General features: G+C 44.9%; 1 protein-coding gene and 1 long non-coding RNA gene across 3 annotated transcripts in view; one reads left to right on the forward strand and one right to left on the reverse strand.

Annotated features, from left to right (window-relative positions):
- Positions 1–8,417, reverse strand: part of Rasa2 (RAS p21 protein activator 2) — a 98,506-nt gene extending 90,089 nt beyond the window's left edge. Inside the window, exon 1 of one of the 2 annotated variants that reach the window (XM_027410908.2) lies at positions 8,300–8,417. The gene's annotated coding sequence lies outside the window, so the exon portion shown is untranslated. Of the gene's footprint in view, positions 1–8,266 lie in introns of both variants that reach the window. The other variant, XM_027410907.2, reaches the window with a different exon arrangement.
- Positions 8,418–8,502: 85 nt separating this feature from the next.
- Positions 8,503–22,721, forward strand: LOC118238706. The gene is made up of 2 exons (XR_004769722.1): positions 8,503–20,068; positions 21,253–22,721. It is a non-coding gene; the product is annotated as an uncharacterized LOC118238706 (long non-coding RNA).
- The last annotated feature ends 2,611 nt before the right edge of the window (positions 22,722–25,332 follow it).

A 25,332-nucleotide genomic window follows, 5' to 3' on the forward strand; every position in this document is an offset into this window, starting at 1 on the left:
TTGACTCCTTTGGCACCTACAGACACCTGTACTCATGTTTTCATTATTAAATATAAATCTTTAAAACTGCAAAAAAAAAAAAAAAAAACAAACCATAAGGGAGTTAGTGAGAAAACTCATCAGGTAAAGGCACTGCTACTAATCTTGACAACCTGAGTTCAATCTGCAAGACCCACATGATGGAAGAAGAAAACCAACCCCTACAAGTAAGTTATTCTAAATACATACATACATACATACATACATACATACATACATACATACACACACACACACACACACACCCCATTTGTTATTGCAATGAACAACTTAAATGTCAATCAACAGGTGATTAGTTAAGTAAACTACAATACATCCAGATGATGAAATACTATGCATATTATAAATATATTAATTTTAGATGAGGATATGAAAAATCCTCAAGTTATACTGAAAAAGAAAGATGCGGAACACTGTATATTTTGCTTCTATTTCTTTGTGGTGGAAAAGCTACAATATGTAATTGTTTGTAAGTGCTTAAATTCTCTAAAAGGATACAAACTAAACTGGTAGACCCTCAAAATGATGATTCTAGAGTCTGGGTGTCAGAATTTTTTAAAGTACACAAGCGACACTGATGGATAGTCAAGACTGCAAAGAGTTGAGAGAAAGTCTGGTACAAATGAATAAGCATCCAGGTTCAGTCTCCACATAGCTCAACAGTTCTTCAACGGGATCAGATGAGCATGTGTACAAACCTCAATGAAATTCTCTTGCCAATCTGAAAACCATCGAAGAGTAAAGCAGTCTTCATGTCTTAAAGGTAGCATGTTTTCAACATTCATAGTAACAAATCAATAGCATTCTAGAAAGAACTTTGAGAGTGCACTAGTGTCCAACAAGTCATTAACTGTGTGACACTTGGGGCACTGAACATCAGTCTTCATGTACACAAGAATAGAACAAATGCTATGTTTTCTCTTCCAGTTCTAAAACTTTATAACCCTCTAAGCAGAGAATGACTGCAAGTATACTTCTGCTTAGTATAAATTTTAAAATAAAACAGTAAGTAAAGACTTTCTCACCTCACTCACAACTTATACTTACTTTACAGTCCAAGAGACTGATATGCCCTAACAGATACTCAACTATATATTACATACTACTACTGAATTAATTACTGGCTATAGGAAAAAAATGTTTAGGTTTCAAAACAACTCTAATAAGTCTTAGGCAAATTTCTTAAAAGTACTGCATTAAATGTAAAACAAATTCAACCATCAAAGCAAAGGTCTCTGACGTATTGTCTTAAAGCAAATGGTTCACTTTACAAAGCAACTACGAAAGAATTAGAAGAGGTGTTTTAAGACACACCCAAACATTTTTTTTTTTTTTTTTTTTTTTTTTTCGAGATAGGGTTTCTCTGTGTAGCTTTGTAGCCTATCCTGGCACTCTCTGGAGACCAGGCCTGCCTCTGCCTCCCGAGTGCTGGGATTAAAGGCGTGCACCACCAACGCCTGGCCCAAACACTCATTTTAAAAGAAACAGGGGCTCCTCAATCTGCCTAGTTATCATTAGCAGTACTTTTAGGATACTAGGGATCACACTTAAAGTAACAAATTTTTCAACTATAGCTTACAGTTTGTTTGTTTGGTTTTTGTTATTGTTTTGTTCAAGACAGGGTTTTTCTGTGTAGCCCTGGCTGGCCTCGAACTCAAGAAATCTGCCTGCCTCTGCCTCCTGAGTGGAATTAAAGGCATGGACCACCACTGCCCGGCTCGTATTTGATTTAACCTATAACATGTCATTTGGGGGGCTAGGAAGAGAGATCAGTCAGTAAAGTACTTGCCTCAAACTCGAGGACCTGAGTTTAACTCCCAGAACCCAGGCAAAAATGTTGGGTATGGGGGGATCATGTGTGTAAACCCAGCACTAGGATGGTAGAGACAGAGGGATCCATGGAGCTTGCTGGCCAACCAGTCTAGACTAATTACTGGGCACCAGGCCATAAGAGATATGGGCAGTGTTCCTGAGGACAACAGCTAAGATTGTCCCCTGGCTTTCACATCACATGTACGTGTACCTACACACGCACACGTGCACACAAACACACACACACACACACACACACACACACACACACACACACACACAAATGAAGCCAATTTAACTAGATGTTTGATGATTAAAATACCACACATAACTAGATGTCATAAAATTTTAATTTACATAAAATGTGACTTAATTTAACAATAACACATGACTATATAACAAAACTTTATTACCAGTTTTTAAAAGAGTATAGAAATGTATCAGTAGGCAAAACACATAATCTGCTACAATCAAATAATTTCATAAAGCACATTATCAAAGAAATAGGATTAGGATCTATAATTAAAGGATAAAAAATGATGGTTTTATTCTAGCTACATTAGTTCCACAGTCACTTATGGGACTATTCAAAGAGTTCTCAGTTACAAAAACCCCTCTATGAACTCACTGAGGTTTACTCCTGTCCTCCACAGAGAAAAGGCTTAGCTGAATGCTCTGTGAACTTCACAAAGATCCCTTTCTCCTCAGTTTCTATCCATCTCAAAGATGGACTCTTCTGTCCTAAATAACTCATCATCTCATTTCAAGTTTCTGACAATAATGAATTATTAGCATGAGTAAACCCTTTAAATCCCTCTATTAAGTACTCATCTCATTTAAAAGATCTGATAATAATGAATTATTACCATGAATAATCCCTTTTAAATCTCTTCCTCTCAACTCTTGGGTAGTCAATAAAATGTCTTGATATATATCTTATTACCAAAACATTTAAACCTGCTGTGCCAAATAGAAACACTTCCTGGGTAAAGTATGATTTTAAGATTCTCTTTTCCAAGCTCCAGAAACAACTAATATCAAAATTCATGAATATAATCAGATAACAATTAATACTCTTAATTAATAAGCCAGCATTTAGAAAAATGTAACCCTTTTCCTAAGGAGGCAACTTAGACCTCAATTCAAACCTAAGTGGACATTCCAATTTTCAAAGGAAAAGAAAAAGAATTTCCTGAGAGATCCATGAAGTTTTCTTTTAATAAAACACTTGCTAGTTTGTTCAGCAATATGGAAATCCTTTCACATCTAGAACTGTGAAACTATCCTCAGGATGACATTGAGAGGTGGGGTATTTTCTAAAGACCTGCCCTGCTCTAGTGAGACTGTTGAAAACAACAACAAAAATAAAAACAAGAATGAACACTAAACTGAAAGAGTTCACAGTATTCACAGTACAACAAGAGCATATACAAATGATTTCTATAATAAGAAAATGTTCATGAATTGCATTTTTTTCATCAAAGCCCTATGGAAATGAGGGCAAGTTGGCTCAAAGACTTAGATCACAGGGAGCAAGCTTTTGAAGGATGTGTAGGGGTTCTCCGGCATAAATATGGGGGGGGGAGCTGAGGCAGAGGAAACAACATGAGCAAAATGACTGGTGATAAAGCACTAGTCCCACTCTAAAGATGAGAAAGAGAAGACAAAGATAAACTCCAGGGTACAGGAGCAGCCTAAAGTCACAGGAATATTACCTAACAAAGTATAAAGCAGAACACAGCTTTTCTGCTTTCAGTCAGCTTTGTACACCAGGAAATGCTAGTGCATGCTGGACAAGAGCATCAGATAAGGCTTTATCTCCTGCCTCACTCCTTCCTAAGAGATGGCCCATGGCTGACCCAACTTTTTTTTGTTTGTTTGGTTGTGGGTTGAGGGTATCATCATAGCAATCCCGTGAGACAGATATTTTTACTATTCACAATTTATACACGGGACTGTAGAGAAACACAAAGGTGTGAACAAAAGCTGGGAATTAGTCAATCCCATTTGACTAATTACACCAGGCCCCTAATCTTAAAACACTGTCAAGTGCTCTCTGTTTTGTCAAACAGGGTTAAGTCAATCTTGGTCTGAAAATATCAAAATCCTAAGTGAGTTCTTGGGTCACAATCATTGTCTCACACATCTCACTGCCCAATACATCAAACACGGCACACAAATCTTCACACTTGAGCGAAAAAGCTTGTGTATAAAGTACTGTTGAGCCTTTCAAAACTTTTACAATCGACTTGGACAAGGGCAGCCTGAACAAAATGTGGTACTAAAAAGGTCACCTCAAGCCTGAAGATACAAGTAAAGGAGAAAGTCTAACCCTTCTTTCATCTGAATTTAATGGCTTAATGGGGGAGGGAGGGGCTACAAACTAGCTTTAGGTACGCCACTTACATCAAATTAGTTCAGACCCAAAATACCCCTAACTTTGGTTACTAAAGGCTCAGATGACAATTCCAAGATATCCAATGACTTTGCCTCTTGAATACAGTTAAGGAAGCTGATCACTCAAAATGTTCAGGATTTTTAGGACACTAAAGGGACCTGAGAAATTGGTCATCAGTCTGTAACGCAAAATCCTATCTGCAGTGATAGATTTCCTTAAGCTGATTGTGGAAAGGCAGCTAGGAAATGGTTTCTGTATATGTGTGTGCACTTTTAGAGAGGCTGTGTGCAGATGTGTGTCAAGTGCCCATGAATGCAGCAGATGGGCATGCAGGTGTCCATGTATGCTGATGTGTGCACTTGTTCATGTGGCTGTGTGCAGATGTGCATACAGGTGCCCATGTATGTGGGTGCTGAGACTCTCTCTCCACCTTTATTATCTGAGACAAGGTTTCTCAATGAACCAGAGGCTATACCCAGCCACACTGGCCAGGTCAGTGAGTTTCAGGGATCTGCCTGTGGCCACACTCTCCCAGTGCTGGGGTTAAAGGAATGTGCTATAATCCTGCCTCCCCAGAGGCTACCTTAAATGCCCTCCCCTGATAATGAGATTGATGACTGACTTATATGCCACCCAATAGCCATCATCCAGCAGCTGGTAGAAGTAGAAGCTGACATCCACAACTTATCACTGAACTGAACTGGAATCCAGATGCAGAGAAGGATGAGTGAAGAGCAAAGGGGTCCAGACCAGGCTGGTGAAAACCACAGAAACAGCTGACCTGAACATCGGGGAACTCTTGCTCCCCAGACTGATAGCCGGAATACCAGCATGGGACTGATCCAGACCTCAGGAACATGGGTTTCATTGAGAAAACCTCGGAAATCTATAGGACTTAACCCTAGCATAGGTGTGGACTTTGGGAGCCCATTCCACATAGAGGACTACCCCCTGAGCCAAGACACACTGGGTGGGCCTAGGCCCTATCCCAAAGGATATAATAGACTCTGATGACACCCTATGGAAGGCCTCACCATCCAGGGGAAGCAGAAAGGATATGTGATAGGTAGGGTTTTAGTTTCGGGGGTGGGGGTGGTGGTAGGGGAGGATGGGAGGAAGAAAGGAACTGGGATTGTCATGTAAAACAATCTTGTTTCTAGTTCAAATAAAAAAAATAAAATAAAGACAAATAAAAAACAAACAAAAAATCCTTCCTCCTCCCCAACTCATGCCTTTTTATATGGGCTCTGAAGGCAGGTCCTCAGGCATGCACAGCAGGCACTTTACCAACTGAGCCATCTCTCCACCTTGTAGTTGTTTTGATCCATCAACCTGATACTATATACCTTGTGAAACCTATGAGACATAAACAAATTAGGAATGAAACACCCGAAGAAGGGTGTGTACTATTATCTACCTCTACAACTTAAACAATATATATATGCATCAATCCATCCTCACAATCAGCCCATCACTGGGCTGACTCCGAGTTGAAGTGCCAGGAATGAGAATAAGAGTGTTTCCTCTCCGGTGGATTTTTCAGCTGTCTAGATCTCTAACTCTGTAGACCAGAGGTCCCCAGAGAGCAGTTCTGAATCTGACAGTGTGTCTCCAGGCCAACAGGCAACTATCGGGTCCTCTCCGAGGTTTCTCGGTGTGGTGGAAAGGAATGGTGACATAGGTACATCACCATCCCCAAAGTGCTTAGTATGGCCACTGTCAGACCACCATCATCCATTTCTGTGACTTTAACACCTGCTATTGTTTCTGCCACTTTTCAGCCCTTACCTTACAAAACCCACATGTCAGTTTCAGAAACAGAGGACGGCATCTCCTTGCAAGGTTCCCAAGCTCAACCAACCCCAGATTATACCAGCTAAAAGAAGGACAGAGAAATGGGAGGGGTACTCTTTATTTAAATATATTTCTTTGTGAAACAGTCACACCATGACCTGAGCTATAAGCTGAACAATTAAAAAATAAACTGTCTAGGATGAAAGCAAGTGTAATACTTTAGCCTTAGTTAAAATAACATTCCCAGGAACTTAATGGTCAATTTCTGGGCAGTGGGACCCTAAACCACAGGAACCACACTGTGTTTTTTTGTTTTTCTTTGTTTTTAATTTGTACCCAAATTTCTCTTGGAATGGTATTTTTGCCAAACTGTTTGTAGAACCTTTACTATGGATCAAGTCAAAGCAGATGGTGAATAAGTCCTTCTAGAAACAGTCCAATCCTAAGTCTCAACTTCAACAGCGCATGTCACCCCACAACACAATGTTTTTATAGATCATTGAGGCTTCCACAGACAGTGTCTAGTATCAATTCACAGAAAAATACAAAGTAGTAAATATTTGGAAAACCAGATAAGTGGGGGAGGAAATTCTAGTTCATTTGGCTGTTCCCAGGCACCTGTATGTATGTATGTATGTATGTATGTATATGCAAATATTTAGTGTAAGATATATACATTGTGAAAAGTTTACACCCTAAGAAAGTAACTTAAAATGCTGGGAATTTAACACTCACAAAACATCCACTGCTCTGGTGTAAATTTTCCAAGTTTTAATACCTAAAATGTCTTAATTAAGAGTCCCAGGATCAGGCCGGGCATTGGTGGTGCATGCCTTTAATCCCAGCACTCGGGAGGCAGAGGCAGGCGGATCTCTGTGAGTTCGAGGCCAGCCTGGTCTCCAGATCGAGTGCCAGGATAGGCTCCAAAGCTACACAGAAAAACCCTGTCTCGGGGGAAAAAAGAAAGAAAGAAAGAAAAAAGAGTCCCAGGATCACATCAGGGGATAAAAAGAGACAACTATTGTGTTTGCTCCTGGGGTTTTAATAAAATTCCAAATCCTTGAACCAGGGTAACCTCAAAAAATGTGGGCGAATCCAAAATAAGTTATAGCATCAATATTTAAGAAGAAAAATTTATATACTGCTGAAGAGCGGTACTAGCCATTCTAACCCAAAATATAAACTATCTTTCAGAGCCATGGATTTGGGAGACAGCATGGGGCATGATTCCAATTGGAGAATACTGAATGAAAAATGTTTTTCAACAAAAATAACAGTAAGTTTTCTTGCTCGTCTTTCAAACAGTGAAAAGGGGTCGTCTAAATAACTGGGGCGGGGGGAGGGATCAGTGTAATCTCAAAGGGTCATTTAAAGACTAAGGATCGCAATGACAGACAAACTGGCCTGTCTGAGGAAGATTCTATACTCATCCGTGCGGCTCTCACAAAAGTAACAAATAAATGCACGGGAAAGAATTAAGCGGGTTATGCGCGGACTGGATGACTGTGTTTTGAGACCTGCTCACAGGAAGCCACTACATCCTGCCCAGAGTCCCTGTCAGTCACGCCGCCGTCTCTCGATTCAAGTCCCCGCCGCCGCTGCAAGGTGGGGCGGGCACAGGTGTCCTGCCCGTGCTTCTCGGGCGTCCCGCTCGCCTGCGCTGCGCGCCTCGCCTCGCCTCGCCTCGCCTCACCCCGACGAGCCGACCCCGGGCCGCGGCTTCCGCAGCCCCCAGCACCCCGTCTCAAGCTCGCAGGATCTCCGGAGCCCCAGGGAGCTCGCACCCCCTCCTCAGCCCGCCCGCCCCGCCCCGGCCTGCTCCCTCCTCCAGCCGCGCCTCCCTTGTAATTACCACGGGGCTCCCACCTCGGGCCGCTCCGTCGTCCGCGGCCGCCCGCAGGCCTGCGTCTGAGGGAGGCCGGAAACTCGGCGCGCCCCCGGCCGTGCCCGGGGCTCCCGCGTCCAGGCCGCGCTTCAGGCAGCGCTCACGCCCGCCCCGCCCGCCCGCCCGCGCGTGCAGCTCCCCGCCCCGCTCGCTCCAAGGGGAGCCCCGACCCGCGCCGTCCCGTCGACGCGCGGCGCCTCCCACACCCCCGTCCAGTCTCACCAGTGCCGGGCGTGCCGCGCGCCACCCCCGCCCGCCCGCCCGCCGGCCGGCCGCCCACCCTCAGCCGCGCCGCCCCGGGGTCCCCTCAGCCCATCCCCGGCCCCGGCCCCGCTTACAGATCCTGCGCGCAGGCTCTGCAGCACTCGGACCTCACGACTGTCCTCGTCTCCCGACTCGGGTTCTGCCTTGCCCGTGACGGCCGGCGCCTCGGAGAAAGCCGCCGCCGCCGCCGCGCAGCAGCAGGCGCTGCCGCCGCGCCGCCATGGTGCCGCCCGGCCCCTACCGCAGTCCTACCGCCTGCGTAGCCGGGCAAGGCGGAGCCCAGCGAGGCCTAGGCCGGATCGAGCCGCGCTCTGGCCCGCCCGGCCTCGGGCTGGTTCGCCCCGCCCCTCGCGCCCTGCCCGCCGCCCGCCCGCCTCGCCCAGCCTCGCCCAGCCTCGCCGGGACCCTGCTCCTGCTCTCCGCCCAGGGCAAGTCGGGGTGTGTGTGTGTGTGTGGGGGGGTGCATCGGGAGGAAAACCCCGGCCCTGCTGTGATCCTCAGAACCCTGGGAATTGGCCGTGCCCCACGAACGGACCTCCAGGTCCCCTAACGCTCAAGGAGTCCTCAGTCAGTACGTTCAAAGAGAAAGTTTGGGGTTTGGCGAACCTTAAACAACTAAGCGATGTATGATGTGTTAGAGACCTGCAACAGCGTCCAGATGCTCCCTGAATGCGGAGACAAGCCACTCACGCTACCTTTGCTCGAAGAGCACTGCTCCGCACACATTGAATGTTCAAGAAAAGGACCACGGACTCCTATCCCAGAGACTCATAGACCCAGAGAAATTCTGAATTTACCACCAAATGTGTATTTCAGAACCAGAAAGGTGACCGGTTGCCCACCCCCATAAGCAGGCTTTTAAGAAAGTAGATTGGCCCTGGGAAGTTTGTAAATCTTCAACTAGCTGTTGCCATTATCTTAAGGGAAGTATTTACAGTGAGTAAACGGCGTGAATAATACCCTGGTATGTGATGAGGGGGATGATTTCCTGGTCCTGAGGTCGTTAACTGCGCTGCCCTAAGAAGGAAGAAACTGACTTCATGGAGCAGGGTTGTTCTTTGCCAGTCAGTCAAGAGAATTTTTTTTTTAAGGGTCAGACATGCAGAGACGGCCCTTAGGTCAGAAGACAGGGAACCTCTCAGCCCTTGAGCTCCTCAGTCTGGAAGGGCACACAGAAAAAAGGCAGAGGGCATGATGATAGAAGCTATAAGGTGAGGAAACCGGGAGTGAGTAAGGGAGAGCCTTCCTGGGAATGAACACTTCCTGGGAAGGGTGAACCGAAGACAAGGAGGAGCGGAAGTGTTTCGAAGAGCAGAAGCCACTTGTGCAAAGGCCAGTCAATCCCACAGTGAGCTGAGCTTGCTGGGCGTCTTAGGCGGCAGAGCAGTGCTTCTAATCCAGCTTGTGGTGTGTGATTCCTCTTTTCCTGTATGCAGTTTTAGGGAAAGTGAGCCTTTAGGGAAAGGCTCCTCTTACTGGCATTTGGTTGTCCTTACAGGCCATAAGTCCAAATTTTATATGACTGGCTTTTTTTTTTCTATTTTAAAACTTTTAATGCTTTGTTAGTATTATCAATTACGCATAATAATAGGTTTCATGAAAACATTTTCATACATGGGTACAACATATTTATCATATTCACTCCGCCATTGCCCATTTTTGTCACCCTCCACTTCCTCTGAACCCCTTCCTCTTGCCAGCTAGCCCCCTTCTGCACTGATCCACCGGAAGGTCAGTGGACAACTTTTGGGAGTTGGTTCTCCTTCTACCACGTGGGTCCTAGGAATTAACTAGGGTCATTTAGTTTGGTATCAAGAGCCTTTACTCACTGAGCCATCACACCAGCACGATTTTTTTTTTTAATCCAATGAGTTTTTTTGAGAGTTGTTTCAAGGATCCTATATAGGTGAGATGTTAATTACAGGAGCATGGCAAACTTACCAGCCGCTACACTACTGAAGAAAATATTTCTTTCTCCTCCAGCAACCATTAACAATACATCTTTAGCCTCCCCACTAGGGCCTGTGACCTTCCCAGCCATATGCTTTTAAACAGATTTACAGTATCAGATATAAATTCCCTCTTATGGAGCAGGCCTCAATTCTAGTCAGGAAGTGGTTGGTAACCACCATTGCAGACTTCCACTAGTGCATCAGCGGGTACACTTTACCTGGCAGGTCAGTAATGTGCCAAGTAGAGACCACAGCCGAGTAAGACTACTGATGACAATTTTCCACCAGCAGTCTGCATAGCACCTTCTGGAACTGAGGGCTAGCTAGCTGGAGGGAGCATCCAGCTCTATATCACCTTGATTTCTATATGTCCTGCAGTCTCTTCTCCGAACACACACACACACACACACACACACACACACACACACACACACTGTATTTTGATCATACCCACCCCCTATTACCCTCCCTTATCACTCTCTCCCACTCCTACTGAGACTCTTCTTTTTCCCCCAAAGTCCCCATCTGTGTGTCTGTGTGCCATAGAGTTTAGTTAGGATTGTGGGCTGGGATTTATTTACTGGAGCAACTTAACGGTGGCTGCACCACTGAAGAAAATGATTCCCCTCCCCCAGCAGCCATTCCTTAACTGCCTATAGCTCCTCAGAGAGGGGAGGGTTCTTGTGAGCCCCTCCTGGTCCATGCTGGAATGTTGACCCCCTTCAATTGTGTGTCAGTAACCACAGCTGCTGTGAGTTCATGAGCACAAAGGCCGTGTCAAGTCCAGCGGACAGCCTTTCCCAGCACCCTCCCCATCCTTGGGCTCTTGCATTCTTCCTGCCCCATCCTCCTTGAAGTTCTCTGGACCTCAGAGGTAGTTGGTGTGCTTGTCTCATTCAGGGCTGATCACATCTCAGGCCCAGATCGCTCTTTGGCCAGTTGTGGATCTCTACATTAACCTCTGCCCACTGAAAATGGAGCTTCTGACGGAGGCCGAGAGCAGCACTGCCCTGTGGGTTTAAACGTCTGCGTGTGTTTCTCCAGTGCAGGATGGAAACACTACAGTGACTCTTCCTCTTTGTCATTGGTCTTAAATAACTGTTGACAACATGTCTGTGACACGTTCAGTAAATGCCATTTCATGCTTTTGATGGGAATTCATAATAGGTCTCCTACCCCTCTCGTTCCCGTTCTACACCGTTTAATCTTAATCTAAAGCAAAAACTGAAGCTTCTTGTTGTAGAAAACAAAGCAACAACCAAAACCCTATCAAAGGCTTTGTTTTTTCTTACCAGTTACCAAGCTAGTGGACATACAGTGAAGGTCGTGAAGAGTGTTACTAATGGCTAGTGAATAAAGTTCAAATTCCCCAGCCAGGTAGGTGTGTTCAGGGTTGAGATTGGACCCAGCCTCCCTCACAGTTCTCCTACTGTCCCCATCAACCTGATGTTAAGAGTGGCTTGGGGACCCATACCTTTAATCCCAGGACTTAGGAGGCAGCTACAGGCCAGTTTCTTCGAGCTTGGTCTATATGTCAAGTTCCAGTCCAGACAAGGCTACCCTGTCTCAGAAAAAAAAAAAAAAATGTGGGAGGCTGTCTCATTTCATCATCATTCTTCTGTGGATTCCTTCAGGGACAGCAAATCTCATGTAATATAGTCCTGATTACTTTCTCCTAGATATTATATGAAGCCCTCCTAGTACTATGGGAGAATAACAGAGGGGTAGGCGATTAGGTGTTTCACCTCCTACAGTCAGTGCTCTAACGATGTCAGTATGTCCAATGCATGAATGAGTGAAGTCTTAACTCACTTCCTCTGCACTGCAGACTTGGAGCTTCCCTATTTTGCAATTTCTCACTTGTAATTTGTTATCATAGCCGTCCAAATGGCAGGCATCGGAATTGAAAACTTTAATAACCCTCTAATTAGACATCCAAAGCTAGCTTTTTATTTGAAAAATATCGGTGCTGATGCCAGATTCTTCTAATTTCCCTTCTTCTCCATTAACTCTAATACTAAATTGTTACTAAAGATACAAAAACAATTTCACTTGAAGTAGCATTAATCTTTCTTCCTAGGACATCTTCCTGTTGCAGAGTTCAAAATTAGTACACTGTTCTACTAAAGACTGTTCCAAGGCACCTTTAATCCCAGCACTCAGGAGGCAGAGGCAGGCGGATCTCTGTGAGTTTGAGGCCAGCCTGGTCTCCAGAGCGAATGCCAGGATAGGCTCCAAAGCTACACAGAGAAACCCTGTCTCAAAAAAAAAAAAAAAAAAAAAGTACACTGTTCCACTAAAGAAAGTTTCCTTTCTTCTTTCATCTGAAATCATTTGTAATTAATCACTCCATTTCTGAATGAGCATTTAAGGTTATGAGTGTTTCCAACTGGTGCTGAAGAAATCTTTACTGGTCATTGTTTCCTTAATATAAAGCATTTGGGAAATCAAGTTTTACAGATTGCTAAGATTGACATTGGAACTGCAAGACTGCTTGCTTTTTCATCTCATTTCCTCTCTGGCTCTTGCGCTGGGTTTTGAATTCATCTGGAGTTCCGCTGCTTTCTTCACAGGGTTTGGTAACTGCAACAAGGTTGCACCAGACAAGATCTTACAGTCCACTTCCTTCCCCATATTATTAATGAATGTGTTTAAAGGCTATCCTCCGATCTTTCCTCTATTCTGATGAGCAATCATTCACTACTTTGTCTTTTCTGATTTCTTTACTAGTTTAAAACCCATTCATTTATTTAAATCAACTCATTCATGGTGGGTTGTGTAGGAAAATTACCTGTCTCTTGAGATAAATACATCCCGATGCTAGGAACTATTTCTAGAGCCTGTCTTGTCTGTTCCAGCCTATTTCAGAATCACTGACTAGCCTGTAACATGATCTGTGAGAGGTGTCTCCTGGGCATAAGTTTTTTTATTTTATTTTTTAATGTTTATTTTTTTTTATTTTACCTGTTTAATGGGTGTTTTGCCTGCATGGATGTCTGTGCACCATGTGAATGTCTTGCACCGCTGTAGGATTCCTTGGAACCAAAGTTATACATCTTTGTTAGCTAGCTTCCATGTGATCCTTCCAGCCTCTATTTTTATTTTATTTTTGAAACAGGGCTCATTAGGTAGGCCTGACTGGTCTGGAACTCTCAGAGAACCAGAGACTTCTGCCTCCTGGATGCTGGGGTCAAATGTGCTGAGCACCACGCATGGCCCCCTGAGTTCCTGGCATTTTTTGATAATTCAGGAGAAGAGGTATGGACTTGCATTTTAGAATTTCAATGTAGGTCATGTTCATAGATCTTGCACATCAATGAAGCAGAATAATTTCTACTAGCCTGGTTGGGAAGCAAGTTTCTTTCATCAGCGATGATTTGGCTTCTCTGTTCTTCTCATCTGAATACTTTGTGGATTTCAGTTATTCACTTGGCCTCTAAATCCAGACAGCATTTTTCTTTTTAGCAAAGCTGAGATTGTGGGATGTGAGGAAAGACCTTAAATTCTCAGAGAACCTTTAAGATTTTACTTCAGAACCGAACAAGGCTATGATTAAAAACTGGTCAAAAATGTGGACAAACTTTTATCCCGAAGGCTCCAGCTCACCTATTTAAAATAGTTTGGAATATGTTTGGCTCCTGGAGGAGGCTGTTAAAGGCCTGGCTGTGGGAACATGAAGCCGCGTATGCCCTTTGGCCAGAGTGACTTCAGGTGTCCTCCAGCTTCCTTCCTTTTGAATTATGATGGCACATTCCTCCCTCCTCCCGTGTATTCTTCTTGTCACTTTTGACTGATAAAACAACGGCTATGAAACTGGAAAGTTGAGCAACTATGCACTTGTTTCATCTACTCTGTGCCAGGAAATGTCTTTGTTTGGGAAGATCTATCCATTCATCAAAATCCTGGAGACACACACCAGTGATTCAGTCAGTAAGAGTCAGGCTAGAGTACCTCAGGCCACGCAGCCCCTACAAACCCAGCAGCCGTGTGAACTTCACGTCATGGTCCAGCTGAGTCCCACACTCTTCAGATACAGGTAGGGTCTACCAATTCCCCTATCATTAACTTGGCTGGTGCACATCTGCGTGGGCACCTTCAGGGAATGCAGGCTAGAGATCCACCTAGCTACATTTGAGGAAAGTTCTAGGTCCCCTTGTTCCCCCCCTCAATGCCTTGGGAAAACAATGGAGTGGTAGTTGGTTAAATGGTACCTTCTAAGTCTTCTAAAGTCTCAGCAAAAAGAAAGTGGAGTCAACAAAGAGCTGGCTAATGAGACTGGAGAGATGGCTCAGTGGTTAAGAGCAGTGGCCGCTCTTCCAGAGGACTTAGGGTTCTATTCCCAGCACTCACGACAGCTCACAATTGTCTGTAACTCCAGTTCCAGGGTATCCAACACCCTTTTCAGGCCTCTTTGGGCTCCAGGCATGCACATGGTGCATAGACATAGATGCAAGCAAAACACCCGTACCATAAAAATTTAGTTTAGAAAGAAAGAACTAAAGAGCTAACTCAAAGCCCCTCTTGCAACAAAGCCAGGAGTGGAGGAAATACCAATCAACAATGAGGACCGAAAGTCAAGAATTCAGACACAAGGGGAATTCTTTGCAGTCTCTCTTCCCTCTACAAAACACAGGGAGTGGTGCTGGCTGTAAACGCTGAACCAGGCTCTTCCAGTGGGCCTATGCAGGCCGACAGTCCATGCCACACTAGACTCTTCAACACTGTCTGGCTTAAGTCAGTGTTTGTCACTGTTATTCTCATGCTACTGTGCTGGCTCCGAGCAGAGCTGACCCACAGGATTGCTAGGATTCAAGCCGATGCTCCCTGACTGCCAAGCACAATCCTAGTCAGTCCTCTTTGTTGCCATCTTCAGATGCTCCATTGCCCACTGGGCGGTTTTCCAATGGTGAGGACGGGGGGAGGGGGGAGGTCTGTTCTGGGAACCAGTCGTGCCTGATGGACAGTGCAACTTCCATGATATTTTTGATGAGGAAAGACTGAATGGGGGTGAGGGTTAGCCCCAGAGAAGCAGAAGAAGAGAAGTGTTTGAGGAGAGAAGTAGACAAGCTGCACCTGAGACTGAACAGGTCTCGAGGAAAGAGGACCCTGCTAGAGGGACAGGGAAGATCCTGGGGGTTTGGGGTGTGGGGGAGGTGGCTAATAGCCAGCAACTCTCATAGCCAAGTGTAAGCTCTGTATAGGCAACAGAACAATTCTATTTCCCCTGATGCTACTTTTTTCCTAGCTCTAAGTGAAGTCTGGGGCCATTCCCACCACCCTTTCAGCCTCTTGGTTGCCCCCAATATATCATGTCAGCAGTTTAAGCATCTAGCTGAGGATAACAGTCATTAAACATCCAGCTGAGGATTACAGTCAAAGTTACAGCTTCTCCTCCCCTTTGAGTCAGGCCTGTCGCCAGCTAGGAGGCTAGCTGCAGAGTTGAGGTAGGATCTTGCTGACTTCTTGCCTTTTTTGTGACCTCTTTTTGTCCTCGCTGAGATTGCCATCTCCTCTGGGGGAGGCAGGGTGCAGAAGAAGAGGGGTAGAAGAATGGCTCAGTCATAGATGGCATGTCCTAGTAAGACCTGGCATTGCTGCTTAGAGTTAGTGCTCTGAGTAGTGTCCATGTTTCATGTACCAATGATGGAGGTTGCCTGGATGTTGTTCTGAACTGCAGTTCTAGCCCCGTCTATTCCATTTACCAGCTGACCATTGCCAACACACGTCTCCCGCATTTCCCGAGCCTACACTTCAGCTCCTGGACTTTCTCAGCCCACCGTTCAGCCCGTGGAAGCACTCCCCAGGACATTTCCTCTTCTCTGCACTCTCCTCTACCTTTTCTGTCATCCAGAGCACGAGCTTCAGCTTCCTGCTGTGGGATTCCTCCAGTCTTTCATACTCCAGTGACATCTCATGTTTTGCAAGAGACTAGCAAGTTGTCTAACACTAGCCCCAGAGTTGGCCTCAGACTCTTGCAAATCGTGAGCAGGGGTCCTTCATACATACTGGGGAATAAGGAGGCAGCTATTGCACTGTTCTGTTGCAGGCAAATGAAGAGGGGAGGTTCACCTTGCCACTTATCACCCCAGACACCAGAAGAAAGCACTGCACTACCAACGGAGGTTCTTTGGGGAGGTATGGTGGTGCCATGGTGGGTGGTCCAGAGACCCTGTCAGATTTTGTTCTAAGAGAAAGTCTAGGAAAGTTCATACATGAGAAGTTGATTCTTGTCAGTTGTTTTGTAAAATGTCCCTGAATTTCTGTCACATGTTTTTGGCCTAAGAGCAGCCTTGTTAAGATTAAAGTCCTCCTGCTCACAGCTGGGATGCATGTACATAACTCAGTTTCCCACGGAGTACAATTATAGCCAGGTGAAACTTTGATTCATAGAAAGATGAGGAAGAAGGCAGGGCTGGAGAAGGCTACATTGAAGGTGAAGTTATGATGTCTCAGAGAGACCTCAGGCAGTAGAGGCCACTGTTCTTGCACAGACCACAGTGTCTGTGCACACTGGCCATGTAAACTGGGTATTGTTCTTGGCTGGTAAGTTTTGCAGTTTGACTCTTTGACTCTCTGAGGGATTCTTAGTTACCTAACACATTTCAAGCAGTCATTTCTTAGTAAGAAGGGGTTTCAGCTGCTTCAAGTAAAGTGAGGTACATCCCTGCACTCTCTGTGTTGATGTGCAAAGCTGTCTGCAATCCCCTAAATGAGCCTAGTGTCTCTATACAGGGCACTCCTGTGTCCATACCATTTCCTCTGTACAACTTTCCTCCAAGTCCTGTCCTTCATGGGCACAGTTAGGAGACCTTGGGCTGTAACTAACATAGAAATGTTCAGAAATGTCTTAAACAATTACACTTTTTTTCATAGAGAAGAAATGTTTACCGTTACAAAAATTAGAAAAAGAACTACCATACAATTCTACACATCTGGTAAAAGGATTGAAAGCAGAGTGTTCATTAATCTCCACAGAAGCATCATTCACAGTAGCCAAAAAGTGGAAGCAACTAAGCACCCACTAAAAGATGAATGGAAAAACAAAGTTTAGTGTAGACATACAACGGAATATTACTCAATTGTAAAAGAGAAGGAAGTTTTGACACATGCGATAATATGGACACACTTCAAGGACATTGTGCTAAGCAAAATAAGCTAGTTACAAAACACAAACTGTGATTCTACTTATATGTGGTGCTTAAGGGGTTCAAGTTCATACAGACAGAAATAGAATGGGATTTTCAGGAACTGGTGAAGAGAGTACTAGGGAGTCACTGTCTGATGGGTAGAGGTTGAGGTTTTTTTTGCATGGAAAGAACTCTGAAGTGGATAATAGTAAAAGTTGTAAAACAAGGTGAATGTCCTCAGCTACTGAACTATATACATGCTTACCGATGTTAAGATGATGATCTTAGAAACAATTTTATTTTGTGTGTGTAAATTTTTTGCCTGAATGTGTGTGTGTATAGTGCATGCAAAGGCGAGGGGGAGGTGTTAGATCCCTTGGAATTGGGGTCACAGGTGGTTATGAGTCACCACATGGTTGCTGAGAACCAAACCTGGGTCCTCTGAACGAGCAGCATAGCCATCTCTCTGGGCCCGGGCCCGGAGAACACATTTTATGTTATATGCATTTATCATAGTGGGGGGGGGAGAATGAAAGAAAGAAAGGAAGGAAAGAAAGAAGGAAAGAAAGAAAGAAAGAAAGAAAGAAAGAAAGAAAGAAAGAAAGAAAGAAATCATTAAGGTTGTGGGTGCCCCTGGGGAGTTAACATCTTCCTAATCTTAACGTTTGTTTCATAGTCACAAGATGGCTATTGTAGCTGGAAATACCTGCATCTGATCTTGGAGTACTCTGACCAGGATTTCCTACTGAATCATTCTGAATGTGTCAACTGTCTTAGTCTAATCATTGTTAATGGGCCCAAAGACAGGCACATCATCATCAGATAACCAGCACTGCTTGTTACCAGGTATTCTGGACCAAATCAATGTTTTACTGTGAGAGAGTGGATCACTATCCATGAAGTCAGAGAGTTCTGTCCACCACAGCATGTCTTCCAACTATATTGCCTGTGTTCAACTGAAAATATTTCAATCCATTTACCATCCCAAACTTAATTTTCTGAATCTGCCCCATAGACCTGCCTTTTTCCTTTGGGCTAGTATAAGACCCTGGCTACACAGACATTGCCTGCAGTGCTCATAGAAAACTCATAAGTCCTCTTTGTTCAGCTGTGTGTGCAGTTCTCAAAAACTGGATAATACTGTGACTTTGGCTCAGAAGTGCTTGGGAAACAAAACGGACAGAGGAGGCATCAACTAAACGTTTAAGAATGAGTGGATGAACAAAGACATGAGATGGGATGCTCAGAGAAACTGCTAACAGATGTGCCAGAACTCTGAGCTTACAGATGAGCTAAGAGAGACCAGAGCTCATCCCAGAGCCAGAGGGGTCAAGCAAGAGCTTTGCTGAAAGTTTAGGGGCAGAAGGAAGGCAAAGTGTCAGAAGTCAGGTGAGAAAGAAGAAAGGGAAAGAGGCAAGATCTGTGGTTAGTCCTCACCCTGGGTTGGGCTATGTGTCACAAGCAACTCATAGTTGGTAGAGTGCAGAGGAAGACAGGAGCTCTCTGGCCACACACTGTTGTTAACAGTGGCTTGGATCTAAACATCTTCCGTTTTTGTGGGTTGTTGCAGAATGTAGGAAAGTGAATACAAAGCTGTAAGCCACTTTTAGACTTATGAAAAAAATCTCCAGGTAGCCTTATCATTCTGTGGCTACAAATGAATCCAAAGTTGTCCAACTTGCCACTACCTGCTCAAATAATTCAATCTCTCCTCAGTTATTGCTTCCCAGGAGGGCCATGGGGTTGCCCTTGGCATCTTGGGGTTGGGTTATATGGCACGAGGTAGATGGAATGGCTATGTTCTTCCTTCCCAGCTCTGGCTTCTTGTGTCTCATAATAGGACTCTCACTGTTTTGTGATGCCTGCTATGAGGTCAAGACCCAAGCCAAGAGCATCATGTTTCAGAACCCATGGGGCATCCAGGTAACAGAAAAAGCTGGCAAGAATGGTTACTCTTCCATTTCTAGGCCCAAAGTAGCACTGTGTATGCTGGAAAACTTATAAAACAGTTAACAGCTCTAAGTTTTCCCTCGTTCACCATCAGGACTACACTAGTCTAAAATGCTAGGCTACAGGTGTGACTTTCGTGTCATTGTCAAAGCAACCAATATCCTTCAACTTCTCCCTTTTGTATTCCAGTCTCCTTGGTAGCTAGGGCTGGTTATATGACTCAGTGAGACTTGAGAGTGAGTTTACTTTGATCTTCCAAAAGTCTTTGCTTTCTCCACTAGAAAGGACACATAGACTGTAACCATTTCTCCTATGGCCCTGCCATCTTCCTTTGTTGAACAAGGATAAATGCCTAAAAATCCCACAGCCATCTTGTGATCACAAGGAAAAAGCTTAAGAGAGCCCTGACTAGCCGGGCAGTGGTGGCGCAGGCCTTTAATCCCAGCACTCAGGAGGCAGAGGCAAGGGGATCTCTGTGAGTTCAATACCAGCCTGGTCTACAAGAGCTAGTTCCAGGACAGCCTCCAAAGCCACAGAGAAACCCTGTCTCTAAAACCCACCCGCCTCCAAAGAAAGAGAACGCTGACTCCAGTGCTTTTGGAGAGAGACAGAGACAAAGGGACAGAGAGAGACTGACTGCTCTCTGTCTAGGCCACCAGATGTCAGTTATTGAAGCCAGAGGCATGCTCCTCTTGGTTACACCTTTAACTCTTGCACATCATGTGCTGATGCTGTGACCCCCATCTCATAGGGGCCAAGTTGTTCATTCACAAATCACCTGATGGACAGTGGTCCGGAGTCATCAAGAGTGGCCTTGCCTGCTGTTGGTTGTTGCTGAAGGAAAGAGGTAGGTCTCCACCAAGAGCAGTAGAGGCAATAAATGCAGCTGCTTTGGATGGTGTTGGTGCTGGACCTACCCTGCTGGCAATTGCCCTCTGAGAAATGTAGGGGCTGGGAGCAAGCCAGCCCAATATCTTGCCCCTAATAGATGAGATGTTGGTATTCATTTCCCAAACATAGGACTACATTTCAGAGAAAAGACAAAGGTATATAGGCAGAAAAGAAATAGGGGTTTGGATAACTTGATAGCCCATTGAAATAATTGAATCAGTGACCTCCAAAAATGTAAGCATTCTATTTTGTTTTGTTGTTGTTGTTGTTGTTGTTTTTCGAGACAGGGTTTCTCTGTGTAGCTTTGGAGCCTATCCTGGCACTCGCTCTGGAGATCAGGCTGGCCTCGAACTCACAGACATCCGCCTGCCTCTGCCTCCTGAGTGCTGGGATTAAACGCGAGCACCACCAACGCCCGGCTGTTTTGTTATTTTTAAAGCTATATAGTATAGATTTCTAGGACTGAAGTCTAAGGCTGTCAGAATAGAGAGGCCTGATGGGAACACAGCCAGGGAAATCAGAATAAAAACTGGAAATTAATATGCCACCGGTTGCTAACACCTTACCCCCAGTAATCCTTCTTAGTGAATATATTACCTGCAACAAAGCAAAACAAAATGCTTTTGTTTTAGTCCCTGTGTGGAAGTGTGTGGGAGGGACTGGGTCAAGAGTTGGATTCTGGGAATTCTCTTTAGAGACCAAAGGATGTCGAGAAGCCATAAGTGTCCATTGTGATCATGTCTTACTCATGACAGCTGTTCCATTTGGTGTGCTTGTTTTATACTTGTAACAGCCAGGGAGATTTCTCAGCAGCGTCCGGATCCCCAGAACCCACAAAAATGCTGGGCAGCCATGGCAGCCTGCCTGTAATTCCAGCTCTGGGAAGGTGGAAGGCAGAGGAGGTAGGGTATCCCTGAAGCAAGCTGAGTAGCTAGACTAGTGGAAATGTGGTAATGTGGAGAGCAATCAAGAAAGACTCCTGAAGTAAGCCTCAGACCTCTACATGAACACACACACACACACACACACACACACACACACACACACACACACACACACACACACACCACAACACATGTATAGACATTTGAAAAGATTTTCTATTACTTTCTTTTTTCAAATCTATTTTTCCCCCTACAGGGTCTGGAATTAAACAGGAATTCTTCCACATTAATGGTTTTTATGAACCCAGTGTCTATCTGTATTACCAGATAAGAACTGATATGAGGGACTAGTGAGGTGACCCAGAAGGTAAAGACACCTACCACCAAGACTGACAATTTGAGTTTGATTTCCAGGACCTACCTGGTAGGAGGAGAGAAAGCACTCCCCAAAGTGCTTGTCTGACCTCCACAAGTACCATGTGCTCTCCATCCCCCACCTTTTGTGATCTTTCACACATATGCACACATCAAATAAATATAATAAACTTTTTTAAAAAACTAACATCACAAATGTGAAAGAATGTTTAAAATGGTAAACTCTGTCCCTTTTTTTTCTTTTATCACTAGAAAGGGATGTAAAGAAACAAGCCTTTGTTGGTCATGTTTCTACCTGGGATGCTTTGCTGTGGAGGGCCGTCTGTACAGTGGAAGACGCTTGGCAGTACCTTCAGCCTCTGTTCAAGTGCTGCCAGCGTGTCTCCATTGGACAATTGAAAATGTCTTCAGGAGCTGAGAAGGTAGATCAGTGTCACAGTGCTTGCCCGGCATGCACAAGACCCTGGATGCCCAGAGCTGCATAAATCTAGGAGCAGTGGCTGTACCTATAATCTCAGCACTCAGAAGCAGAGGCAGGAGGAACAAAGCAAAATTCAAGGTCATCATCAGCTATATAATGAGTTAGAAACCTTCCTGGGATACATCAGACCATGCCTCAAATGTCCTCTAGGAGATAAAAACCACCACCCCAGTTGAGAATCTTTCCTTTACATTAGTCATCTCTTATATAGCATCGAGGCACTGTGCTTGTCAACTGTCAAGGCTGAGATCTCTGTGCACTGGTGACTGAATGGGGTTCAAAGAAACAGTCTGGATAAGAACTCCCTTAAATTGCAGGGGATAGCAAAGATACAGAATGGAGTCCACAGCAACTCCTATCCACATCCATCTTATATCCCCTCTAAAGTGCAGCAGTAACTGGCCTCTTGCTGTCTCTCGCCAGAATAACACCATCTGTCAGTTCTATATGCCTGTCTTCCTCTCCCACCCCAACACCTCTGGACACATTTCATTCTAGAGGCTCACTCAAGACAAACTTGTTATTTCTTTGTTTCTCCTTAGAATCCACCCATGTGGCAGATCCATCTCTAGTCTCCTTCCCATTCTCTTCATTTTGCACCCAAAAGCCCAAAGAGCTGGTCTGGACCCTCTAAGCTCTTCTGCACAGTTGCATGTGGGTGGGTGGGAGGAACGGAGCAGCCCAAGCAGAACCCAATTTAGCAGTGGGGAGGAGGATGGAAAGGGCTGGCAATGCTCCTATGTGAGGAAGGTTGCAGGTTTTTGTCACCCCACTCACAGATGTGCAGAGACAGCATGCTATCTTTGTTTCTCTAAAATTATTTTCTCTTTTCTGAATCTCCAACCACAGAATAGAGGCGGGGGGCATTTGAACAAAACAACTTAAATAGACACATCAAGTGAATAGTCCATCTTGTCAGGTAAAGAACATAAAACGTTCTTAGTTTTTAAATATCCACTTCCTCCCCACCCCCTCCCTATCTTTTAGAGATGGTATTTGATCAGGGATGGAGGTTATGACTAACAGATTCTTTGGGGACAGAGGAAGGATAGGCTCCCTGGGTCCACTTCTAGCTCCTACATCTTCGGTGAATTTTGTGAGGTGGGTGGCCTGGATATTCCTCAAGTGTCACTGATAAGGGTTTAGACTGAATCTATTTCTAGGCTACTTGTGTGCACCTGCTGTTGAGGCGGTGTCTCTAGCGGCTGTGGTCTGGTCCTTCCTGGCTAGGAAGGACCTGCGTGTGTTCCCTGATGACTCAGAGCTGCTCTGGCTGGGACTCTGACCCCACATCCTCCATCGGGCTCTTCCCAGAGTGTCCACCCCCACCTTGCTGGTGACTCACCTTTCTCTCGTGATGCTTGGCACACGGAGGCCTGTTGGCTCTCAGCTCAGACAGCTCAGCTACTTTTTCTTCTGTGGTCCTGGGGGCAGTCCAGGGCATTATACTCAACCCTTCTCCCTAAATAACCTTGTAGTCACTCTTTGGGGTCAGGTAACATGGTGAGCAGGCCCTACCAGATCCCTAAAGGTGGGGTCTTCAGCCCCCCCCCCCTGCATCAAGCTGGTTTAGGCAGGATAAGAAGGGAGAGAATACTCGAATCAGCTGGTGACCTACCTCATCTTTCTGTTCCTTCTCAAAGAGTTTAGTAGGACTAGCAGGACAGGCTCTCCTCTTCCTGTCTGCTCCAGGACTTCTGAAATAAAACTCTGAGATTACTGACCCTGTTGCCAACAAGCAAGGAAAAGCAAATCTGTGACAACGTAGCATACTTTCTCTTTAACAAAGTTCAGCTGTTTAAGCTACTACTTGGTTAAAATGTCTGAAAATTCTACTTAGTAGCTGATTTGAACCTTTTCTTCTCCTGTTTCCTTTCTTTGCATTTCTTCTGTAACAACTCTACACCTCACTAAGGCAATTGGAAACCTCTAGAAGTGTAAGGGAGGCTCAGTATATGGTAAAAGAGAAAGGAGGCCACATGGTCTGATATTTCAAAACTGTTTTGCCACCATGCATACCTTTATAGTTTACCTACCACACAGCATGTTTTAATGTAGATGCTCCATGGAGGCCTTCAGGCTGAGACCACAGCCCTGTGGGTAGACCACATCTGTCCAGGCAATGGCTGGAAGAAGTACAGATCCTCACAGGAGATTAGAACACTCGGAACAACTGCTGACAGACAGGAGAAGGATGGTGCTTTGCCATCCTCAAGTCTGGAGTCTCAGGACAAGCTATCTCCCAGTGTGGGAAATTTCCTCACAGACCCAGTTAGGCCAGGTTCTTTAAAGAGAGACTTCTTTAGGTCCAGCTTCAGAAGATTAGCAAAGCAAAGTCTTTGCACAGGAGTAATGGGGATCAGAGCCTTTGACTTTGCAGGTTAGTTTGTTTAAAAAGAATCACTATTTGTGCTTTTATATTATCAGTGTTTCTGCTGTTTTTTTTTTTTAAAGACCTATTTGGGGCCAGAGAGAGAGAGACTGCTCAAAGGTTAAGAGCACTGGCCACTCTTCCAGAGGACCCAGGTTCAATTCCCAACACCCACATGGCTGCTCACAACTGCCTGTAACTCCAGTTCCAGGGAATCTGACACCCTCACACACAGACACACAGACAGGCAAAACACCAATGCACATAAAATAAGGATAGGATAGATAATTTTTTTTAATGTTTTCAAAAAGAGAAACAACTGCTCTTCCAAGGAATCAGGTTAAATTCTCAGCCCCCACTTTGGCAGCTCACAGCTGTCTGTAATTCCAGTTCCAGGGGATCCGGCACTGTCACACAGACATATATGTAGGCAAAACACCAATGCACATGAAATAAAAATAAAAAAGGACCTTTACAGGTTGTGGAGTTGGTTTGGCAGTTGAAGCTTTTGCTGTGCAAGTTTAAATAGTCAGCACCCATGTATGTGTATGGAGGGTAAGCACCCCCCCAACACACACATACTGTAATTCCAGCCTGGGAAAGTGAAGGCAGGATCCCTGGAGGCAAGACTAAGTAAGACTAGCCTTATCAGCCAGGTCTGGGTTTGACTGAGAGACCTTACCTCAAAGAATAGGGTGGGAGAACATGAATAAGGTAGAAGAAGATGAGGAAGATTCCTGATATCAACCTTGAGCTCTCTCGCTCTCTCTCTCAAGCACACACACACATATGTATATACACATGCATACTACATGCACCTACACATGAAAAGAAGAAAAAGTAATTTTCCAAAAAGGACTTTTAACATCTCTTTTAAAAAGGTGACTTAGAGAGGCTATTTCTAAAGGACAAGTGCAAAATTTACTTCAGACAGCTGGAATACATGGAGCAAAGGCCAGGAAGGGGGATGACTGATGTCTCTAGTGGTGGCAGGTGGCCGTCTCTGTCCACAGGGCTTGTGAGAGGCAGGACTAGAAGGCAGTTGGAGCAGGCTCTGGAGATCTGAGTGACAGGATAAGAGAGCAACAGGTCAGCTTTGAGACAGTTCG

Source organism: Cricetulus griseus, chromosome 4, assembly GCF_003668045.3.
Source record: "Cricetulus griseus strain 17A/GY chromosome 4, alternate assembly CriGri-PICRH-1.0, whole genome shotgun sequence".
NCBI lineage: Eukaryota > Metazoa > Chordata > Mammalia > Rodentia > Cricetidae > Cricetulus > Cricetulus griseus.